The sequence below is a fragment of the Muscardinus avellanarius genome, assembly GCF_963383645.1.
Source record: "Muscardinus avellanarius genome assembly, chromosome: 1".
Classification (NCBI taxonomy): Eukaryota; Metazoa; Chordata; class Mammalia; order Rodentia; family Gliridae; genus Muscardinus; species Muscardinus avellanarius.
In genome coordinates this window covers 152,169,218-152,181,513 of record NC_137786.1, presented here as the reverse complement: position 1 = coordinate 152,181,513, position 12,296 = coordinate 152,169,218, and positions in this window count along the sequence as shown.

Genomic DNA, 12,296 nt, shown 5'->3' with positions numbered 1-12,296 from the left:
AGTGTGTGAAACATGCTCAGAATCAATAACCCTCCATTTAGTAAATGAGTAGATGAATCAACTCATCAGAATCCCAAAGATTACTGAAAAAATTACCTCTTGTTAATAGAAACGTGCTTTATGTATTAAATTCAGGCTTAACCAAGGTTTGGTATAATGGATTGACACAATTTACTTTTGCAAAGTTATAGGTCAGCTTAGTTTTGACACCACTTCATCTAAGTCTAAATAAATTCAATTTTCTTCTCAGTGTGTGGCACAGTGGAAAGAGGATGGTGTTTGGAATCAGGTGTATCTGCTTTCGCATCTTGGCTTGCCCTATATTAAAAGCGTGACCTAAGACAAGCAATTTAAACGCTGTGGGCAAAATGATATGCATTTTGTAGAGCTAATTTTTAAATTTAATTTTAACAGGATAGTGCACTGCAAGTCACCTGTCATTTCATCTGTTCCATGGTATACTAGGTGGTAAATAAATAGTAACTATTATTATTTTTGTGGAAAATATTTCAAAAAACTTCAAGTGCAACTAAAATTAGATCTTCACTTTATTTTACATAAATTAAAAGCAAAGTCTGCTACATATTCCATATGCTATGCAGTGCCGTTTGTTGGCTATTGCCATTCCAGGGTGACTGGCTTATTGACGATGAACAGCTTCACTGATGCGCTGGTTTACGAATTATAAATTTCTGATATGGGAAGAATCTAAATATGTTAGTTTTTTTAATTGCGAATACCATTTGTTCATTTAAGAAAACTAAAGAAAGAAAGCCTTCAAAGTCTTTTATTTGCCTTGAACCAGTGGGCTACCCATGACATGCTTTTCTTAGAGCAACAGCTGAGGTCCATGACAACAAGCTCAGCCATAAAATACCTTGATATGGCCAGGCGTGGTGGCGCACGCTTGTAGTCCCCGCGCTTGGGAGGCAGAGACAGGAGGACTGTGCAGGTTCGAAGCCAGCTGCACGTGCTGGCTTAGGAGACCCTGTTTCCAAATAAAAATATAAAATAGGTCTGGGAGTATAGCCCAGAGGTAGAAGGGCTTCCAGGAACCCCAGTACCACCAAAAACAAAAACAAAAACAAAATACCTTGTTATTTGGGAACTTATGTTTGACAACACTAATAATACTGTACTAAGACAGTAGAATTAATGGAGGAGGTATTACTTGAAGTAAGGCAAAATTTCAATAATAGAAAGAGAAAGCAAATTAACCTTAGTTGAGCAGTTATGTATTATGAACTTTGTATTAGTTATTATATTTATTTCTGGTAACTACTCTATCTGATGTGGGTGTTGATACCTTGTTTTAGAAATACAGAGAGGTGCAGATATATCGAATGACATTTCTAGGCCATCAAGCTGCTGGCAGGGCTGAGGTTAGAAATCACATTTCCAGAGTCTCTGCTTAATCCTATGGCCACTATCAAGATGGAAGGGGACTGAATCTCAAAGTAAAAAATAGAAAAGAATAGGCAAAATATTGAAGTGCAAAAATACAAGATGTATTTGGGCATTGGTAGCTGATCTCACTTTAAAAGGTAGCTTTAAAAGCTAAAGTTATAGAAGACAAAGCTATTCAGATTACACAGCAGACTAATATGTTTTTAATTTTGTACAGGTTCTGAGGGAATGTGTAATGGAAAAGCAGTAGTTCAGAGATATGCTTTTGAAAGATGAATTCATTGGACTCCAGAGTAAATAAGTACTCTGTAGCATATTTAAGTGCAAGTACAGTCCAGCAGACTTTAAAGTTTCAGTGGTGGAAAAGAGATGCCATATGGAAATAGCAGGAAGCCCCAGTGGGAGAACAGTAATACCAGCTCCTGGAACTCTGAAGCAGGACCAGGCCACCTGCAGAGGAGAATTATATATCTTTCTAAAAATATCTATGAAAACAGAATGTTTGACCCTGGAGCCATGTGATCATGTGTCAAGAGCTGGTGATTATTAGCAGAGTTTTGTGGGAATTAAGTCATATGAATCACCTGGACCCAGTACAGTCCATCATAAAAATGAACTGGTATACTCAATATTGAGCCTGGATGGATCCAGAAGTCAGCTTCATAAGTCGTCCAGACCCCCAGTATTGCACCATGCTTGCAGTGGTGCTCCTCTCCTATGTTAGACTTACCGCCAAATGGATAGAGTTCAGTTTAACCAGGTAAGAGGAAGCAAATGTTCTGCTTGACTTCTGAATTGATCATCTTGATATGTGGGTACTCTCTGAAAATAGAAAGTGACTCTTTTTCAGTCAACCTGAGGGTGGCCTTGAGAGACGACGAAGAGGAAAAATATTTCCAAAGCAGAGCTGTGTCAAACACTTTCTCCAGAGCAAAGATCTTCTGGTCTTCCAGACACTAGGCTTTGACAAGGAAGGTGCTGTGGCAGCTGTAATGGCCTAGAAGCTAGATATCCTTCCTGTATCTTCCTGGTCCCTCTGACATAATGTTGGGAGATATAAATATGACTAAAAAATAAGTTTCTTATCAAATGCATGATATAGGAACTTAGGGTCAGACTTTATTGGGTTAAAAGAAAATATAGAAAGAAACTTATCTTGACCATCTACATTTAGAGACAGAGATTTAAAACCACTGTTATCTTAACGCTAAACCTATACCCTGAAAATGTCCAACTCTTTTGATTCTGTTCTAATACTCTGAAAATTTTCTGCTCGTATTCCCATGATCCTGTGGATTATATTTCTCCTATCTTGTGGATTATATTTTCCTATCCTTACAACCCTTCACAAGTCATGATTTTAATTATTGAATAAAAGATGAGCTACCTAGACTTATCTAATTATATGTTATTTTCAATCCATTAGATTTCCTGGATTTTTGTGTGTTAGAGGGAAGTGATTGTGAGAAAAATAAGCTCATTATTCTGATCTTGGTATAAATTTATTTCCTTGATTGATCTTCTTTTCAACTAAGCATAGGAGAATCACTGTCTCAAAGCAGGGACACATTGGAGCCACATGAAATGATCAGAGAACATAGGACAAGTAGCAATTTTCCTCCTGGGACAATACTTGGGCAGCACATGCAGTCCTGATTTGGGCTAATGTATTGGCCGAGCACAAATGCATTTTGATCCCATGCTGGGGAGTACTGATCCATGTCCTCTGGGAATGCTGTACACAAAATCACTAAGATCTTACTAAATGAAAGCCTATGTGAAATTCAGGCTGTTTGTCAAAAAAAGAACAGTAGATAAATGAAAAGAACAAGAGTTGAAACTAGATAAATTTACGTAGAACACCTAGTAGTATTTGTCTGTCTAGTAGTATTCTACTTCAGTAGCTTTACTTGTAAAATGGGAATAATAATATTTAATTTGAAGAATTGAATATTTGGAGAAGTAAATGAGACATGTAGACAATGTGCTAAGCAGTGAGTAATTTATAAACATTGAAACTAATAAAAATATGTGATCCTATTTAAGAAAATAATAGTAATAATAAGTTATATTTTGAAAGCTAAGTGTTATATATTATGGTTAGTAATTTACAATCACAGAAATCTTATAAATACATTATTATATCATTTCCATAGATTAAGAATTTGAGGCAGAAATAGAAGGAAACTGTCCTGGCATGTCATTGCTAATAAGGTTACAAACCCAGATATTTTGCTTCTAGAGTAACTCCAACTAGAATGGCAATCACTAAAAACACAAACAACAACAAATGCTGGCGAGGATGTGGAGAGGTGGGAACTCTAATACATTGTTGATGAAATTGCAAATTAGTTCAACCACTTTGGAAAACAATATGGAGGAGCCTCAGAAGAATGGGAATGAACTTACCATATGATCCAGCAATAACACTTCTGGGTATCTACCCAAAAGAAAGAAAACCAAACTACCAAACTAATGTATGCATATCTATGTTCATAGCCACACAATTCACATTTTCCAAACTATGGAACCAGCTAAGATGTCCATAAACAGATGAATGGATTACAAACTATAGGATAAGTACACAATGAAATTTTACTCAGCTATAAGGAATGACAAAATTATATCAATTGCAGAGAAATGGATGAAACTGGAGAACATTGTGCTAAGTGAAATTAGTCACATAAAGTAAGAAATCAGATGCTTTCCCTAATATGCTGAAGCTAAGGAGAAAATTAGTCATAGGAAGAACTCTAGACAAAGGAGGAGAAACCATAGATGAGCAAATAAGGAGGCCTAACTGGGGAGTTATGGGAGGGGGAAGAAGAAAATTCCATAATGTACATGATATACATTCAGAAACATCAATGTCAATCACTAAGCCAAACATGAAAAGGAGGGAGGGAATGGGGAAGGAATTGGGGAAAGGGCTAAATGAGTGATGTGTGCATGTATGCCATCTTGTACCCCATTAAGATGTATAACTACAGTGCACCAATTAAAAAAAGAGGTTTAGTGATCTAAGGACTTAGAAAAATTTTTATTCTTCTTGATCTTAAACATTCAATGGAATATCTTCCACTAAAGCCCCAAAGGGAATAATAGAATGCATTTTGTATCTAAAATCAAAACATCTGTGGATAGTTTTTAGTCTTGGTATTTATGGAAATCACTTAACATCTCAGAGTTTCCTCAGATATAAATGGGGGCAATTGCTATCTTACCTTGTTGAGAGGTAAAATGAGATGTGAAAGCCCCTTATAAATATAATTGCTTAGTGAAAGTTAGTTTCCACCAGTAAATGAACATAACTATAGATTACTTGAAAGTCTAAAATTGAAATGAAAATTATGATTCTCTCTCCATTTCATTTGAGAAATGCAGCACATTATTTGATTGAACTTTAGTGTATAACATGCAATAAATTAGATATTTTTAATTTCTAAATTTATAGAGCCATTTTAATATCAAAAAATTAATATGGATGGAAACAAAAAAATCATGCCACAAAACAATGCCTCTTTATTTCTATAGGAAGTTTCATGAGAAGATGAGAAACAACAGGTATCCAATATTCTGAAGGACTTTGTTATGAGGTTGCCTAGGTTACTCTCTGGGATATATTATCACATTATACCTTGTGTTCTTTTGGAGTAAGTGAAAATAGGAAAGTTGTGAGACTTGGAGATTAGAGTTCTGAAAAGAAACGTGCATCATTATAAATGTAATCAAGAATATGAAAGACGTATTTACCTATCACTTTCTAATTCACTTATCCAATAATGTTAGGCATATCCTCTTTATTGCACTGACAAGATGTTGAAGAAGGTGTATTTGTTTTCAGCTAAGGGAAGAACGGATATATATGAATATCTTTCATGGGATATTTGGATCAAGAGGAAGTTTTGGATATAAGAAACATTTAAATGATACGTGTTTTATGTGAAAATGCCCGGATAAGTAGATGTTCGAGGGAAGTCTCACTGGGATTTTCTCTAGTTCCCTCTTCTGAATAGGTTGACAACATTCCTTCCAGTTTCTGGCATTACATCATCTATCAGTCTAAATTTTTATCTTATGAATTTTATGGGGGGGGCATCAGAGCTGTATTTTGGCAAAATCTGGAAAAGCTGTACCAAGAAATGCTAGTCAGGTGGCATATTTTAATTTATTTTATTTTATTTTTCACCTTCCTTCTTTTATTTTAAATTCATCTTCACTGGATATATATATATATATATATATATATATATATATATATATATATATATATTCTGATTATGAAAGTAATACATACTGTTCATAATTTTTTAAAGAATTTGTGGTACTGGGGATTGATGCTACCTCTAATCTAGATCCCAAGCTCTGTTTTATTTTATTTTTAGAGCAGATTTGGATAGCTATTTTTTTTTTTTTGGTGGTACTGGGGTTCCTGGAAACCCTTCTACCTCCGGGCTACACTTCCAGACCTATTTTTTTATATTTTTTTACTTGGAAACAGGGTCTCTTAAGCCAGGGCGGCTGGCTTCGAACCTGTGCGATTGTCCTGTCTCTGCCTTCCAAGCGTAGGGATTACAAGCGTGTACCACCACGCCAGGCTGGATAGCTATTTTTATATACTTTTATTGGTGAATTATAGTCTCACATCATAATGCAGTTCAGAAAGATAGTGACATACATGCACACAGCACTTGGTATGCTCACATATACACATAAGGTCAGTGAAAGTCATTCCTTCATTGATCCTCCCTCACCACCACCTTGTCATCCACTGCCTTCCCCTAGGCCACCTCCCTGACTCCACTGCAGTTTCTCATCCATTATCTAAAGTCCCTCTTGCATGAGAGAAAACATATGACCCTTCGTTTTCTGTGACTGGCTACTCTCACTTAACATAGTGTTCGCCAGGTCCATCAACTTTTCTGCAAATGACATAGTTTTTCTTTATTGCTGAATCGAATTCCATTGTATGTATGTCTCATAATTTTGTAATCCATTCATCTGATGGCATTTCAAACCAATAATTCCTAACATCTTAGGTTTTAATTTGTGTGTGTGCACGTGTGTGTGTGCACGTGTGTGTGCACATGCACAAGCATGCCCTGGCATTGAACCCAGGGCCTCATACATGCTAGGCCAAGTGCACTACCACTGAGCTAAATGTTTTTTTAAAGAGTTTAGAGCTGGGTGTGGTGGCACATGCTTGTAATACCAGTACTTGGGAGGCTGAGAGGATCACAGGTTTGAAATACATCAATGACTAAGTGAGATCCTGTTTCTAGAGGAAAAATAGGGTGGAGGGTGTAGCCTGGAGGTAGACTGTCCCTGGGTTCAATCCCTATACCACAAAAAAAAGAAGAAGAAGAAGAAAGTATAACATGAGATATGGCAAATTTTCCTAGAGAATTAATTCTCCTTTCTAAATGCAAATAATTTTTCTGAAAAAAAAAGTGCAATATTAACTTCTCAACATCTATGGTTGAATTACCCATTTCTTACTTCAGTTCTTGCATTTCTTGTTTTATGGATTTTTAGACTGTTGTTAGGTGTATTTCTTGATAATTGGTATATCTACTTGGTGGACTAAAACTCTTATGAGATATCCTTATCCTTTTGCTCTTTATAAAATCCCTAGTACATTCTGTCTCAATGTCTATGTTGTTGACTATTAGTTTAGTCCCTCCATTTATCCACATGGTATTGTTTGTAAGAGTTCTGGACAGCACACTCAAAATTTGTTTTGGATGTGTAAGTCTGATAACGTGACACACACACACACACACACACACACACACACACACACACACCAAAAATGTATGAAAAGATTTATTTGCATAATGCAGAGATCAAGTGACTCCAAAGGAGATTTAAAAAAAAATTTGAACAAGAAAGAAAGAAAATAAGACTGGCTTGGAGCTTTTCTGGTACTTAGAGGTGGGGCCAAGTTGAGGGCTCTTCCACACACAAGTTTCAGGCAGCACCTGTTTTTCTTTAGACTTTCCACACTTCCTCTTCCTTATCATTCTTGGCTAAAGATTTTCTTTTCTATTTTATTGAAAAACAGAAGCAACTCATTGAACTCCATCTTTCCTTCCCCTGCATCTCTAGCATACTTTCTACCTTCTCTTTTCTAACAGTGTATGAAATGTCATTGATCACAGAGACTGTCTCTTCATTTACTCACTAGATTCTAACTAATCATAATAATTAAGCATAATATTCTTGAGTTCCATCAATTTTTCTGCAAATGACATAATTGTGTCATTTTTATGGCTAAGTAGAATTTCACTGTGTTTATATACCATCATTTCATAATTCATTTGTCTGTGCACACCTAATATTCTCAAGGACCTTATTCCTTATCCTTCACTGCTCTTCTATCTAAAAATCCTCTCAAGATACAGGAAAGATCTATTATTTATTAATATGATCTTATATCTATCTCCAGCAAACACTTTTATTTTCTTTCTCCTTTTTTGACAAAACTCTTTAAAAGAATATTGGTAGTCATCACTTTACTTCATCCCCATTCCCTCAATCCCATTCTTACCAAGATCTCATCCTCCAAACCCTATTTAAACTTCTCTTTACAAGGTTATGGGTTCTTGATAGCTTCCTTTGCTTCACAGAACCTTTTTAGTCTGATATAATCCCATTTATTGGTTTTTTTGTTTTTATTTCTTGGGTTTTGGGGTTCTTATTTAGGAAGTCTCTACTGGTGCCTATGTGTGAGAAGATTGGCCATATGCCCTCTTCTAGCAGTTGCAAAGTCTCTGGTTTAATTTATGGATCCTTTATCCATCTTGAGTTGACTCTTGTAGAGGGTAAAAGGTTGAGGTTTATTTCCATTTTTCTATATATGATTATCCAGTTTTTTCAGCACAATTTACTGAAAAGGCTATATTTTCCCCAGAGTCTGATTTTGGCCTCTTTGTTGATGATCAAGTTACCATAGTTGTGAGAGTTTGTTTCTGTATCTTTTATTCAGTTTCATTGATATGTGTCTGTTTTTGTGTCAATACCACACTGTTTTTGTTACAATAGCTTTGCAGTATACTTTGAGGTCAAGTATTGTGATCCCTCCAGCATCATTTTTGTTGCTACAAATTTCTTTGGCTATTCTGGGTCTTTCATTTTTCCATATGAATTTTAGGAGTGTTTTTTCTATTTTTGTGAAGAGCTATATTGGTATTATATAGAGGATTTCATTAATTCTGTTTATCGTGTTTGGTAGTACAGCCATTTTGATGATGTTTCTTCTGCCTATCCTAGAACATGGGAGGTCTTTTCATCTTCTCATGTCTTCTTCTATTTTTTTCTTGAATGTTCTTTAGTTTTTTTCATAGAGGTCTTTTATTATTTTGTTTGTTAGTTGGTTAATTGCTTAGTCAATTCATGAGATTGTACACTCCGTGAAAGTAATATATTTTTCCTTGTCTGATTCATTACTGTATCTAATAAATATGTGCACCAAGGCATTGAATATGTAGATCATAGGTAAGTGACTTCTGTTGTGTGTGTGTGTATGTATGTATGTATGTATGTATGTAGTAGTTATTTACTTATTTACTGTGGTGTTGAAGATTGAAACCAGAGGTATTCTACTTTTGAGCTATATCTCTCAGTCCTATTCTATTTTTCATTTGGAAACAGGGTCTTCTGAAGTTGCTGAGAGCCTCATTAAGTTTCTGAGGCTGGCTTTAAATCTGTGATCTGCGTGTTCCATCAAACCTGGCTGGTAAGTGACCGTCTACATTCCCGAAGAAAAAGGCAATTGTGTGCTGGGTATTGTGTCTTGGGAGACACAAATAGGAGAAAAAAAGAAAAAAAAAGAGATTTTAGTATCATCAAGTCTTAAATATTGTTGCTTTTTAGGGTTCTTAGTCTGTCTTCACTATATTATCTACATACTTGCTCGGTTTTATGTAGTCCCATGTACTTTATTTTTACTTATAGATTTAGTAATTGTCACTCTACATTTTCAGGATAAACTCTTTGCACCACTTAAAATGACAGGATAAGGAGACAGTAGGATTTTAAATCAGAAGGTGACATATTCTCAAAATAGTGCTCAAAATTTCAATTTAGATAACATTTCAAGATTTTGGTGACAGAAATTGCATGACAGAAATTCCTTACCATTAAATTGTAGATTCAGTGCTCCAAAGCTTTCAACTTTGGTTTATAGTGTAAATTTTCTGAAAAGTAATAAAAACTACCAGCAGTTCTCAGTAGATTCCTATGTCTACCTTCTGAGGCTGTTTTGCATTGATAAATTTCTAAATCTCAGTATTTTTTTTCTAATATGCTTTACTCATATGTTCTATTAGGTAAAGGGACTGTGCCCACACACACACAAAAAATTAAGCCAGTGTTACAAATATAATGAAAAAATTGATATCACACTCTGTAAGTGTCTTGTCTCTGATTTATTGGTTTGAACAGGAAGAAGTGATGCTCTCTGGCTAATGAAAACCTGTGGAAAAGAGATATGAAAAATGAGGGAAGACGATATTGCACACCTACCATGCAAACAAGGACAGATGACAGCCTGAATGACAATTATTTTTGTGTGTATTTCTAGCTTTTCTAGAGGGACTAATACACTTCCCTTCATAAGCACCAAGGCTGACTGTTGAGTGATTATGATGGGTGCTGTGTATTATGGGGGTGCAGCAATAAATTAGACACACAAGCCTCTGCTCTCTGGAAGCTTACACTCTACTGGAGGTAAATAGGCAATAAACAAAAAATCCAAGATGAGTCTTTAGATAATATGATAGATGCTATGCTAGGAAGACTACAGGAGGAGCAGCTAATGCAGGGTTGCAATCACACGTATCAGTGTAACCAGTGTAACTTTCCTTTTCTGATTCTTGCCAAAGTGATAATTGTCTGGGGACAGGCTAGAATGGTAGTGGGAGAGGAAGGAGAGGACCAGGGCACAAAGAATCTCAGCACTGACAGAGAGACGACACCAGGTAGAAAACAGACAACAGAATGAGGAGTGAGGAGCCTCATGAAAAGCTGTGGCTTGCAGTTTCCCAGAGTTGCCTTTTTACAGTATTGTTGCATTTACCTGTCACAGACACTGACTGGGTCATCATGACATTAACCTGTGAGTGTTTTTCAGCATTGACTAGCCTGACCATCGCTTACGTGCCATATGAGCAGTGCTCTTAATACCTACTTAGGCTATAAAAATGACACCTGGCCCACACCAACCTATCACTTCCTCTCCGAGATTGTCACAGAAGCCTGTACATCAGGTCGTCTGAGAAGTCATCCTGCCTGTGTGACCCTGCACACGACTGAAGTACAATCAAAGGAGTGCTAGTCTCTGATGTAATACAAATACTCTCTTCTCAAATTCACTTGCTCATGTTTGATTTAGGGTTGCATGGATTGTCAAGACCTGCTTTTGTGAGCGTAGATCAGGTCAGGATGTATAAATGTGAGTGAATCTAAAAGCCAGTCTGACCTGAGAAGTATCTTTTCTATTGCCTTGAACAAGATACAGATCAAAAGCTTATTATGCTGTGATTTTTAACTTTTTCATTTATGTATTTGAAGCAGAGAAACTATTTGACAATGTTAAGATTTTGACATTTTAACTTCAAGCCTGAGAAGACAAAAGGAATGTGTTGTTCTACAGTTTCCAAATGGGCTTGGGGTTTTGGCTAAATATTTCTCAAGTTATGTCTGCCTAACAGAAATAGACTTGTATGTTCTAAAAAAATGAGAATATGTCACTATATTCACAATTATTTTAAAACAATAATCACATAAACATTTTATGACTTTAAGAACTGGTACAGCAGATGCATTAAAATGCTCAAGTAACAAGGGCAACGAGGGTATATTTGTGTATGCATTTATTTTTCTAGTATTTCATATTTAAAATATATTTATATACAAAATATTTAGATGTGGAGTCACTCATATTCATCTAAAATATTCATCTATTATCTATTATCTATCTTAAAGGTACACACACACACACACCCACACAAAACCCTAAAATAAACTTACTATTCAACTTAGAACTTAAAAAGTATCAGTATCTCTTAAGTCTCCTATGTGTCTCCCAGTCCAAATTGTGTCCCTTTTCAATACTGAAAGTCAATCACTATTTTGAATTTTTTGCTAGATATACACATTTTGTTTTAATTTTAGTACATATGCTCTAATATCTAATGTTTATTTATGTTTTAAATCTTAAGTAATTGATACTGTATTTTTATACAACTTTTCTTCATTCAACATTGCAGTCTGGGATTAAATGGACAGGCTTTTATACCCCAACCTTACTAGTCACCAAATGCTAATCACCCCAGGATGAAGATAACCTTGAAGATTTTAACAGCTGGTTTTACTTAAAATTTGATAGTTTGTATATCATGGGGTTTTTGCATTTATTTTGACTTTCAATGTATTTTATTAAGCCAGGCATGGTGACCCACACGTATAATCCCAGTACTTGAGGTGGGGGGGGTGAGACAGGAGAATCACAGGTTCACAGCTAGCCTCAGCAACTTGGAGAGGCCCTCAGCAACTTAGTGAGACCCTGTCGCCAAATAAAAAATAAAATAGGGATGGGGGTATAGTTCAGAGACAAAATGCCCCTGTGTTCAATTCCCAGTACCACAAAACCAAACTTCATTAAAATATAATTTTATTGTTGAATTTTTAGTGCTACCTTGATTTTTGCACCCAGGACAAGTGTCTCACTCACCTGATTTTCCTTAACCCAATCTTGGTGTTCTTGACAGTTGGGAAGCAGCCAGGTGAACCTACTTCCTACAGCCAGATGAGGAAGAACGTCCTCCAAGAGGGTTCTGGGCATTGAATCTTTGTTTTTACCATGGAAATGATGGTCCCCATGACAT